The sequence below is a fragment of the Triticum aestivum genome, chromosome 5D (genome assembly GCF_018294505.1).
Source record: "Triticum aestivum cultivar Chinese Spring chromosome 5D, IWGSC CS RefSeq v2.1, whole genome shotgun sequence".
Lineage (NCBI taxonomy): Eukaryota > Viridiplantae > Streptophyta > Magnoliopsida > Poales > Poaceae > Triticum > Triticum aestivum.
In genome coordinates this window covers 293,755,432-293,767,768 of record NC_057808.1, presented here as the reverse complement: position 1 = coordinate 293,767,768, position 12,337 = coordinate 293,755,432, and positions in this window count along the sequence as shown.

The following is a 12,337-nucleotide window of genomic DNA, read 5'->3' as shown; positions in this document are numbered from 1 at the left end:
CGCCGCCCTCCGGTCACCTCATGCTCGCCGCGGTCGGCCCCGTCGCCGGACCTCGCCTCCCGCCGCCGCAACCGTGCCCCGCCGGCGCCCCTCTCCCTCCTACTCCGGTGAGCAACCGCCGGCCTCGCTCGAGCTCGACCTCGGGAGCCCGAGCCCCGATTGGATCTGGCACTGTAGCTCGTGTTGACTTTCTCCCCCCCCCTAATTTCTCTAAGTCCTTAAATTTTCCAGCATATGCCTCTGTTCATAGCTCCATAACTTCTTGCATGTAGCTCCGATTCACGCGTGTAATATGTCAAATTGTTCGTCTCGTGATGCTCTACATTTTGTTCAATTGCACCATGTTCCTTAGAGGTCATCGTGATGCCCAAATCTCTGTTGGAAGAGGGCTAGTTGCTTTTATCTTCTGGTTCTTATCAGAACTTGGAGATTTGTCATTTTTGTATCTTTAAATCCGTGCATCTTATGGGCATGAGCTCTACATGTGGTTTAAAGTATGACATGCCCTCTTTTCAGTGGTGTATGCCATGTATTTTTGTGATCTCTATGGTGACTGGCACAACCATGCAAAGTAGGCTCCGTAATGTTTCTGATTTCAGGGACTTAGTGATTTCTCCAAGTCCTTGTCTGCTGTTATTTTGTTGCCATGTAAACTTGAGGCTACAGAGAGATCCATGCATATTTTGGAGATGTTCATTAAGGATTTTTTGTATCTATAGTTGTAATTGATCCATTCCTGCCCTTGTTTGCAATTATGGAGTGCCATAGCATGACTCAATCTTGCTCTACGTTTGCTATAAAATATTTCTGGCAGATTCTTAACATGATATGCAATTGTGCCAAGCTTATTGTAGTTGATCCATACATGCTATGTATTTGTTCTTGCCATGGTTAGCTTCATAAACTTGCCATCTTGCTGTAGGTATGCTTTTTTGTCATGCATTGCTCTGTAGTGAGTGCATCAAGCTCACAAAGAGGCCTACATATTATTATTTCTGCCATGCTCTGTTGTCTGCTAAGTCTGAAACCTGATCACGGAACTTGCTATGTTTACATGCTTGCCATCATATCTTCTGGTCCTTTTTGGCTTATGGTCAGTAAGGGACTTTTGTCATGTGCATTTAGTAGAACACTGCCATGCCTTGTTTTGCTATGTTAAGTTCCTGTAGCATGTTGATTTCGTGCTCTGAACATTGCTACCTGATGCTGTTTTCTGCCATGTCCAGTTTTTCACTACGTCTGTGATCCTGTTATCTTTTGCACTTTTGCCATGCTTGTTTGAGCTTGATATGTTGTGATCTAGTCGTAGCTCAGTGTTTATCTTTTGTCAAGCATCTCCTTTAGATTACTGCCATGTACTTTGTTGCTATGTTGGGGTGCTGTAGCATTGTTACTTGTTGCATTTTAAGTGCTATCATGATGTTAATCGCAGATTCGTGTCATTCTTGTTTTGCTTGCCATTTGCAAACCGTGCATCCGTTTCCGGTGATATTTATATCGATTTCGACCGAAATCATCCCATCTTTCCAGTGGCATGCTTGGTTTGCCAAGTTACTGCCATGTTCATCATTTTCCTTCCGGAGCACGCATATGCATCGCACATCATATCTTGCATATCATACATGTTTTGCATCATGTTGCTTGTGCATTCCTCGTGATTGATTGTGGTTCCGTTGCTTGTGTTCTTGTCTTGGGTAGAGCCGGGAGACGAGTTCGTGAACGAGGAACCTGTTGAGTACGCTTACGAGGATCAAGCTTTCGACAACTCTGAGAATCTTGCAGGCAAGATGACCACCCCTCGAAATCACTTCTATCTTTGCTTTGCTAGTTGTTCACTCTATTGCCATGCTACGCTACCTATCACTTGCTATATCATGTCACCCATTTTGCCATGTCAGCCTCTAACCATCCTTTCCTAGCAAACCGTTGTTTGGCTATGTTACCGCTTTTGCTCAGCCCCTCTTATAGCGTTGCTAGTTGCAGGTGAAGTTGAAGTTTGTTCCATGTTGGAACATGGATATGTTGGGATATCACAATATCTCTTATTTAATTAATGCATCTATATATATTTTGGCAAAGGGTGGAAGGCTCGGCCTTATGCCTGGTGTTTTGTTCCACTCTTGCCGCCCTAGTTACTGTTATACCGGGATTATGTTCCTTGAGTTTGCGTTCCTTACACGGTCGGGTGATTTATGGGACCCCCTTGACAGTTCGCCTTGAATAAAACTCCTCCAGCAAGGCCCAACCTTGGTTTTACCATTTGCGACCTATGCCTTTTTCCCCCGGGTTTTCTAGAGCCCGAGGGTCATCTTTATTTTAAACCCCCGGGCCAGTGCTCCCCTGAGTATTGGTCCAAACTGTCAGTCGCCGGTGGCCACCAGGGGCAACTCTGGGCTAGCCTATCGGAAGCTTGGACAATCCGGTGTGCCCTGAGAACGAGATATGTGCAGCTCCTATCGGGATTTGTCGGCACATTCGGGCGGCTTTGCTGGTCTTGTTTTACCATTGTCGAGATGTCTTGTAAACCGGGATTCCGAGACTGATCGGGTCTTTCCGGGAGAAGGTTTATCCTTCGTTGACCGTGAGAGCTTATGATGGGCTAAGTTGGGAGACCCCTGCAGGGTATTATCTTTCAAAAGCCGTGCCCGCGGTTATGAGGCAGATGGGAATTTGTTAATGTCCGGTTGTAGAGAACTTGTCACTTGACCCAATTAAAATACATCAACTGCGTGTGTAGCCGTGATGGTCTCTTCTCGGCGGAGTCCGGGAAGTGAACACGGTCTGTGTTATGTATGACATAAGTAGGAGTTCAGGATCACTTCTTGGTCATTGCTAGATGATGTCCATTCCGTTGCTTCTCTTCTCGCTCTCATTTGCGCAAGTTAGCCACCATATATGCTTTTGCCGCTGCAGCTCCACCTCACTACACCTTCTTTTCCTATAAGCTTAAATAGTCTTGATCTCGCGGGTGTGAGATTGTTGAGTCCTCGTGAATCACAGATTCTACCAAAACAGTTGCAGGTGTCGACGATGTCGGTGCAGATGATGGGGTCGATCTCAAGTGGGAGTTCGACGAGGAACGTGGTCGTTACTATGTGTCTTTTCCTGATGATCAGTAGTGGAGCCCAGTTGGGACAATCGGGGATCTAGCATTTGGGGTTGTCTTATTTTCATCTGGATTTTGGCCGTAGTCGTTCTATATGTTTGTATTTTGGATGATGTATGAATAATATTTATGTATTGTGTGAAGTGGCGATTGTAAGCCAACTCTTTATCCCATTCTTGTTCATTACATGGGATTGTGTGAAGATGACCCTTCTTGCGACAAAACCACTATGCGGTTATGCCTCTAAGTCGTGCCTCGACACGTGGGAGATATAGCCGCATCGTGGGTGTTACAACTTAGTAGGCCCACATGTCAGCCTGACACTATACTGGGTCCCAGCTAATAGGGGGAGTATTCATTTTTTGTGCGTAATGAGGAGGCACTTCCTTGCGTGCGAAGATATAGCTCGTGGGTCCGACCTGTCAGCGGCGGTAACGTTTTTTCGCGAAATACAGAGGCCCTTTCGGTGGGTCCCTGATGTCAGGTGGAGGAATCATTATTTTGTGCGTAATAAGCAGGCATTTCCTTGCGTGCGGCCATGGACCCAGTTGTCGGCCTCTCCACGTACAGTCCACTTCAGATGCATGTCGGTCGTTGACCACGTTGACCAGGCCGCGCCGAGAGCACCAGGGCGGTGGACGACGGTGAGGCCTAGGAAGGGAACGACACGGAGGCAAGGAAGACTCGGCAGTTGTTTCCCACACGGAGGGGAGTACGACTGTACGAGGGTTTACTGGTTCGTCTGCCGTCGCCGGAGAATAACAACAGGTGTGGGTGAGTAGAGGGATGGCTAGGCCAGCGATGGGAGTACGGTGGGGCGGTGAGGCCTGCGCGGCAGCACAGCCGGCCGCGGGGAGGAGGGAGCAGGCCGTCCCGCCGGTGCTTGTTTGAGCGGCTCGAGCAGGAAGAGCAGAGATTGAAGAAGCACGACGGCCGTTCGATGGACATCCAACAGTCACTGCTTGTGCGTCAACCTTTTTTTAGGAAAGCCTCAAATCTGTGGAAAACAGCATACAGCCCATCTGCCATTATTTCTAATAATTTACAGCCCATTTGCTAATTCTTAAGGTTTTTTTGGAGCCCATATTCTTTTTGTTAGCATTACAACCCATATTGTGGCCACGGTTAAAAAATTATACGAAATTTTGCATATTTCGGTGCGGTCCGAACTGTTTTTAATCCCGAAATTTTGACTCACATTCAAACTGATTTTAAAAAGAAATGTATATCAATATAAAATCCAACAAATTCTCCACGCATAAAAATTAATGTAATTTAAAATCTCGAAATGAAAAAAAGATATTTGAAAGTAATTGCCGGTTTGATGTATTTTAAAAATGTACAGCCCATTTCTCATTACTGATAGGCCATTTTCTCGGCCAACCGAATGAAGCTCTCCTCGTCTTGAATGATTTGCAGCCCAACAGGCCTGACAAAGCGACTTACTTGGCAAATCACAAAAAACTGGGTTGTGGCCGTGGACCCAGCTGTCAGTCTCTCCACGTACAATACTCTTCCGATGGAACTCGGTCGTTGATCACATTGACCACGCCGCGTCGAGAGCACCAAGGCGGTGGACGACGGCGAGGCCTAGGAAGGGGACGACGCGGAGCCGGGGAAGACGCGGCAGTGGATGCCCACGCGGAGAGGTGTACGAGGGTTCACTGGTTCGGCTGCGGCGTGAGGCTGCCGTCGCTGCAGAATAACAGGGGGTGTGGGTAAGTAGAGGGATACCCTGGGCTAGCGGTGGGAGTAGTAGGGGGCGGTGAGGCCTCTGCGGCATCACAGCCGGCCACGAGAGGCAGGAGCATGCGGCACGACCGGCGCTGCTTTGGGCGGCTGGAGCAAGAAGACCAGAGGTTGAAGAAGCACTATGGCCGTTGGATGGACATCGTACGGTCACTGGAGCTAGAATCGTTCATATTGACTAAGTTGACAAACCCTCCATCCGCGTCAACTTAGTAGGCCCACAAGTCAGCCACCCACTATGGTGGGTCCCAGCTAGCAGGGGGTATTCATTTTTTGGTGCGTAATAAGGAGGCACTTCCTTGCGTGCGAAGATATAGCTGGTGGGTCCGACCTGTCAGCGGGGGGAACGTTTTTTTCGCGAAATACAGAAGCCCTTCCCACGTACAGTGCATGTACAGTGCGTAATAAGGTGGAACTTCCTTGCGTGTGACCATGAACCTAGTGGGTCCCAGCCGTCAGGCTCTCCACGTACAGTGCTCTTCCGATGACTCTCGTATGTTGACCACACCGCGTCGAGTGCACCGAGGCGGTGGACGACGGCGAGGCCCCAGACTAGAACGACCTGGAGATGGGGAAGATGCGGCAGTGGAGTCGCAGATGGAGAGGAGTGGGAAACTTGACTGGTTCAGGTGCGGGGTGGGCCTACACTCGGCAGAGAATAACAGGAGGTGCGGAGTGGAGGGATGGCCTGGCCGTCGGCGGGATAGCGTTTCACTGAGGAGTGGAAAACAACGCCGCTGGATGCCGAAGGCTGGAGCAGGTGGTTTCGGCAGCGCTGGGGGAATAAGACGAGAGATTGAAGAAGAATGCCGACCGTTGGGCGTAAATCTAACGCCTTCTTAGGCTTCGACCTACTGGCCCACATGTTAGCCAGTCCATTTGTTTTTAGTCCATTTGGTGGGCTGGGTGAAACAATGATGTAGCATCTATGCAGCCCGTTTAAATCCCATTTGCATTTTTCTCTAAATCCACGGACTTGCTGGGCTGGGTGAAAATATCATGTTGGGCTAGACGGAGAAATGTTATAAAAACATAAACACATGATTGCACGTCAGTAAAATCTTTGCAAGCTTATGTACGCAATCACTAGGAGTTAACTTGCCAAGTTATATATAAACAATTATTATTATTATTTTGTAAGAACTTTCAACTTACGAAATAAAATATCATTTTAATTTGATGAGTTAATAGTACGTGGGGTATTATTATTTTTTAGGCTAGACGTGGGACAGTTGAGTTGGTTCTAGGGGAAAGTACTGGGAGAAAACTCAGTTTACATCAAAAAATAAAGTGGGAGAAAATTCAGAGACCTGCTGGGTCCACCTGAGGAGGGGAATATGTTGAGAGGAAGGAGATTCAAAGCACGACAGCCGAGTGAACTAGTTTTTTCTATGGACAAGTGAACTAGTTTACATACATAAGCAAATAGCCACTAAAAAGCAACAGGTTAATGGGTTCTTAAAAGAAATATTTCGAACAAAACAGATAATTACGACACATAGGCTAATGCATGAAACACTCAGATGATAAAGGTGCTTATAAACAGATAAAGTACAACATCTTGACCTTCCTGGCACGCTTGATCATGACGCTGCGGCTGTCCGTGTACTCGTCGGTTACGGGAAGCAGACACGCCCTCATGTCCAAGATCTGCCTGTACATGTCGTAGGATGCGTATGCGTCCTTGGCCGCGTAGGTTATGTAGGCTAGATTTAGAGGTACCTCCCACGTGTTCAGGTCATCTTCTTTCATGTTGGCCTATCAGGGGTCGATGATGGTCTCAGCGAGGTCAACCACGGAGTCCATCTCCTGCCCGTTGCTGATGATCTTGTATTGCTTCTGGATGTCAACAAGCTTGTTGCACCAGATGGCCGAATCGTCGCGTTCTTCCTTCACTCCACCGTAGCGAAGGTGCAGTCGGCGCTCCGATGAAACGGGCGAATGCTCCAGAACCTGGTGCAGCCATAGGACTGAGGCGAGGCAGAGCTTCACCGAGTCTGTATCGTTGGTGTACATCACATTCAACTTGGTGCAGCCATAGGACTGAATGGCGAACTCAAAGGGGAACTCCTTGCTGAAGTCCATATCGAGCAGGCTCACCCCTCGGATCGCCATTGGAGTCTCTTTGAGTGAACGAGTGTGTAGGCGATGGCAGCAGTTCGTTTTTCATCTCTTGGGGAACTGGATTCAACAGTAAGCTGAGTGTGTACAGGCAACAACAGTTACTACCCCTCCCTCGTCCGCTGCACGCCCGGCAGAAGATGCACCCTCGGCCACATGTTGGTTCACGAGCGGGTCTGTATTGGTACTGTAATAACAGGAGTTACTGGTCACTTTACTTAAATTTAATTAGCTTTAATAGAAATTTATACTTAAAACAAGCAATGCATTCGCTCGTTCTATCAGTGCCACAGGATCAACATGCACAACAATTAGCATTATTATTCTCAGGACGCTCATGATCAGCACATTTGTCGCACTTTCACAAAGATAATACTACCAAGTTTGAACTGTTTGTTATGGTTGTTGTCCTCTGCATCATCATGCCGTGTTTCCCAGCTTGCAAGTTTCAGAACCAACAAATAAGATCTAAATAATAAGTTCAACAAAGATGCCTACACATCTCATTGATTCCCAGCTTGCAAGATTCAGAACCAACAAATAAGATCCAAATGATAAGTTCAACAAAGATGCCTACACATCTCATTGATTCCCAGCTTGCAAGATTCAGAACCAACAAATAAGATTCAAATAATAAGTACAACAAAGATGCCTACACATCTCACTGATTCCCATCTTGCAAGATTCAGAACCAACCCATTAGAGCCTTTTGATAAAGTGAATATCGGGATTAAATCCATCTTGGCTAGCCATGTCATACAATCGAAGAACTTGGCGAATGCTCTTGACCGTCACAACATCTGTAGTTGAGTATTCCTGTTTGCACAGATAATAAAGAGCATGATTACTATAATAGTGGCACTAGTGGAAGTCAACCTGCAGCTCCACTCGATGATTCAATTCATGCCACTTTTTCTGCAGTTCGCCTGAAATGAAGCAAAGATTGCATCATTCAGCTACGGCTCATCTTGCAAAGGCTAATAAAATGTTGCACGAGATTACCAGCAGAATTTGACAGAGATTTTGGAAACTCCAATCACCATTTTGTGCAGTTCCACCAAAATTGAGAGATGTTACCCATATAACATTTTAGTTGAACTGCACAAGACACTCATGCCAAAAAAGTGTTTTGTGCAGTTCTCCAAAAGGTCACAATAGCAACAAGGTGAAATGGATATCCCTATCTGCACAAAAAGATAGAAAGTAAACAGTTGTTGGTCAATAAGAATATACGAAACATATACAAAATGAAAAGAAGCATCTTAATTATGTTCATGGCAATCATGCAAGGATAGTAGAAATTTTAAAACGTCAGTAATGCTTCATGTTACCAGAAGCATTACGATCAACAATGAGATTCCTCAAATATGGGATTACTTTAATGGTGGCATTGCTTGTTTACCAGACGCAGTAAATCAACAGCAGCTAAAGAGTTGGTTTAAGGGCATGGGACCGTGGGGACACCAGGACACTCAGCAGCGTAAAGGAGCAACTTACTTATCATACTGGGGAAAACAGCAGGAGTGCCATTTTTTTAATTGCATCTTATCACTGGAGGCATTAGATTAACAATAACACTGGTTAGACATGTCCCTAAGGTAACAGTGTGATCGCTTCATTTTACATGCGCCCTTACATTAACAACAGCAAAAGGTTGGTATAAGGATATGCGACAGTGGACGCATCAGCACAATGTACCTACAAGGAGGCATAAAGTGGTGACGCCGAGTTTGTTCATGCTATGTGAGGGCAGCAAACCTAATCCTGGAGACCTTGTACTATGTGAGGGCAGCAAATCTAATCCTGAAGACCTTTTACTATGTGAGGGCAGCAAATCTAATCCTGGAGACCTTTTGGTATGTGAGTGCAGCAAATCTAATCCTGGAGACCTTTTACTATGCGAGGGCAGCAAATCTAATCCTGAGACCTTTTACTATGTGAGGGCAGCAAATCTAATCCTGAGACCGTTTACTATGTGAGGGCAGCAAATCTAATCCTGGAGACGTTTTACTATGTGATGGCAGCAAATCTAATCCTGGACATACTCTGTTGACTTTTCCACCAGCCGCCACTTTCTATCCTTTTTTCAACCAATAATAGATTTGTTCCTTCTCCAGTTTGTACTGCGTTTTCCCATTATTTCCCTTTTCAACCAAGAGACCGGTTGGGTATCCGGTCTCTACTACTTTCACCATATTATTTCCTCTTTGAATCAAGTCCTAGATTCATGCTACAACTTTCCCCCCTTTCTTCGTTGTTTGAACAAAGCCCTAGATTCGAATGCATGAAGTAGCTTTACCTCTAATAATACTAAAAATTTAGGTGGCTTTGGAAGAGCAGATGGGAGTAGAAAAAGATGCACATGCAGACACGTGGGGAGCTGAGGCAGTAGAGCAAGGCCGCTTTTGAAGAACTTATACCTGAGGGTCGCCGGGATGTCGGCGGCGGCAGGTCGGATCTGTGGACAATACGGCAGGGAGGAAGAAGGGTCGGAGTACCTCCCGAGCCGGCGCTGTGTCGGAGAGAACGGCACGGACAGAGGATCGGGCCCCTCCGGCAGCTGTGGGTTTCCTCCCTCGGCGGCGATGACCGCGTGAACGATGCACCTTTTAGTCCTCTACACACACCGGCCGAAGGGATCCAGCCGGATCTGTGACCAGCGGTGAGCAGAGAGAAAATGTCGCCACCGCTGTCTTGTTTATATCTGGAGAGGATGAGAGAATGAAGAGAGCAACCCTAGTAAAGCAAGCGCTCAGGCCCCTGCGTCCATATATAGTGGAGTGATTATCTTTTTTCTCTCCACAACAAGCGTTTCAATTTGTGTACGTGGCATTAAAGAAAAGAAACTCTCTATTTAAGGTGCCTACTGTACGTCTCCTACTTACTACTAGTAGTACTACAGTATTGTTCACTTGTGCTCCCCGCCCCTCCATTCATTGAACAACCCCACGGGTGAATAAACATACAGTAAGTACTGTATTTATATAGAACGAACAAGCTCGAACTGTTTTCGCGTAGTTAAAAGTTGAGGGTGGGGCTTTTCCCGGGCAGTACGCGCGGCAGTTTTCGGGTAGGCGGTTTGACAGAGAGGCGAGGAGGGTGAGCGAGTGGGGCTGTGCGATTTGACGGCGCGTTACTGCTGGAAAGACTTGTGATATGACCACTCACTATTGTCATGAATTACTGGCGCTCCGACCGGGGTGATGCCCCCCTTCCATTCTGCGCTCTAATCTGGTGGATGACACGTCGACCCGGATGCTGGCTCTCCCACATGTCGGAGTAGTAAGAAGGAGCAAAGAATGATGCGGTATATACTAGTACTATACTAGAGTACTACTCAGGTCGGAGGAGTGCGAACCACGGCAGCCCAGTGAACCGGCAGTGCGAACCACGGTAGCCCAGTGAACCAGCAGTAGAAAACAATGTGGTGATATGGCCATAAAAAACAATGTGCTACGGTCCACACTGTAGCATGTACCGTAACACTCCTCTTTGTTTGGATCCCTGAGTTAGAGCTAGTTTGGGTTGAAATAGCCTCAAATTATCGAAACAAGAGGGGTTAGTTTGAGCTAGTTTGCTCTAACCCAGCTAAAAAAACTAGCCCGGTGGAGAGGTTCTAATTGGGTTAGATATCCTCAGGCCCACTAAAAGAGAACTAAAAAAATCTCCCCTGCCCGCACCAGATCGCTCCCCCCTCTCGCACAACTCCTCTCTGTTCCCCATAGGGCCGCTCGCCCTCTCTCTCCTCCGGCCGCCCTCCCCTTCCGGCCTCCGCCGCCCTACTCCGGCCGCCCTCTCCCTCCGGCCTTCGAAGGTCGCCCCGCTCCCCCTTCACCAGTCGTTTTTCTCCCTCTGTCGTGCGCGGCGGCGGCGCATCTACCAGGGAGGTCGCGAGAGGGGTGAGTTTGTTCGGTCCTTCTCTGTCTCACGGCCATATCATTGATCTTGCTTGCTCTAGCGCTAATTTTGATTTGGAAAAGTAGATCATGATCAAACTTGGTATAGATTTGTGGTGCACGCATGGAATTGTTTGATGCTGCTTGAGGAGGTAATAAATCTTTCTAGAGGCCCAAAGATTCAGGTCACCTTTCTAGGTATTTCAATTTCAGGCTTGCATTATTTCTAGAGGCCCAAAGATTCGGTTCACCTTTCTAGGTATTTCAGTTTCAGGCTTGCATTATTTCTAGAGGCCCAAAGATTCAGTTCACCTTTCTAGGTATTTCACTTTCAGGCTTGCATAATTTCCAGAGGCCCAAAGATTCAGTTCACGTTTCTAGGTATTTCAGTTTCAGGCTTGCATTATTTCTAGAGGCCCAAAGATTCAGTTCACCTTTCTAGTTATTTTAGTTATAGGCTTGCATTATTTCTAGAGGCCCAAAGATTAAGTTCCCAGTCGGCAGCAAGTGGCCCTGCTACCCATGCCGGTGTCGACCTCAACTCGCAAGGGCCGGCGTCGGAGGGGTTCCCGGGGCTTGGGCTCTACAGAGCCTTCCTCCAGAGCAACGATGACGAGCTCCTCCCTCGGTGCGTGAGGGGCTCCGGGCTCCCTCCCTATCGTGAATGACTTCCGTGATGAGTTAGCTCATTCTTTGTTTCATGAAGTGTTTTTTTATTTTGTGAATCTTGATTGATGACTTGTATGTTTAAGTGGGATATCTCATTTGTATGGACAAAGTAAAAATTATCATGTTTTGCATGCTTGATTTGTTTAGATGGTTCGTTTATGTCAATTGTGAGTGGGAGGAGGCCACAGAAGAGCCGGCCACACCAAGAGGGTGCTTGGATCCAAGGGAAGCCTGACTAAAAATAGTCTCTTTAGGAGGCTAAAGTTCCAAGCACCCCTGACTAAAGAGGGGCTAAAACTAGTCTTGAGACTAAAAAATTTTAGTCAGGGGTACCCCTACTAAAATGTGGATTAGTCCTCTCTCTCCTCATTTAACTCCTCTCCTTTAACACAGGCGATATCTGGATTCGAGGGTTTGGAGGATAATAAATGCTCATTAACTTGATTTTAGTCTCTTTAGTATTTGGATCCAAGCATGGGTGAGGCTAGCAAGTTTTAGTCCCACTACTTTTAGTCATGGAACTAAAACGTATCCAAGCACCCTCCAAATCCGGCAGGAAATAGGGTCCAAAGTAGTCAAATGATTGAGATAGAGCATTTATTGTCAATCTAACCCTGCCATCCATACACCTCTTTGGTTTAGAGTTAGTTCAGGGTTAGAATCTAACTCTAACCTCTAACTGAGTTAGATTTCTCCTCGTCTCGGTTCATTGCCATCATACTTTCCCCATTCCTGTGTTTTTAGTATCCTGCGAATCAAAGAGGCCCTTTTTTTGTGGGAAAAATCAAAGAGGCCC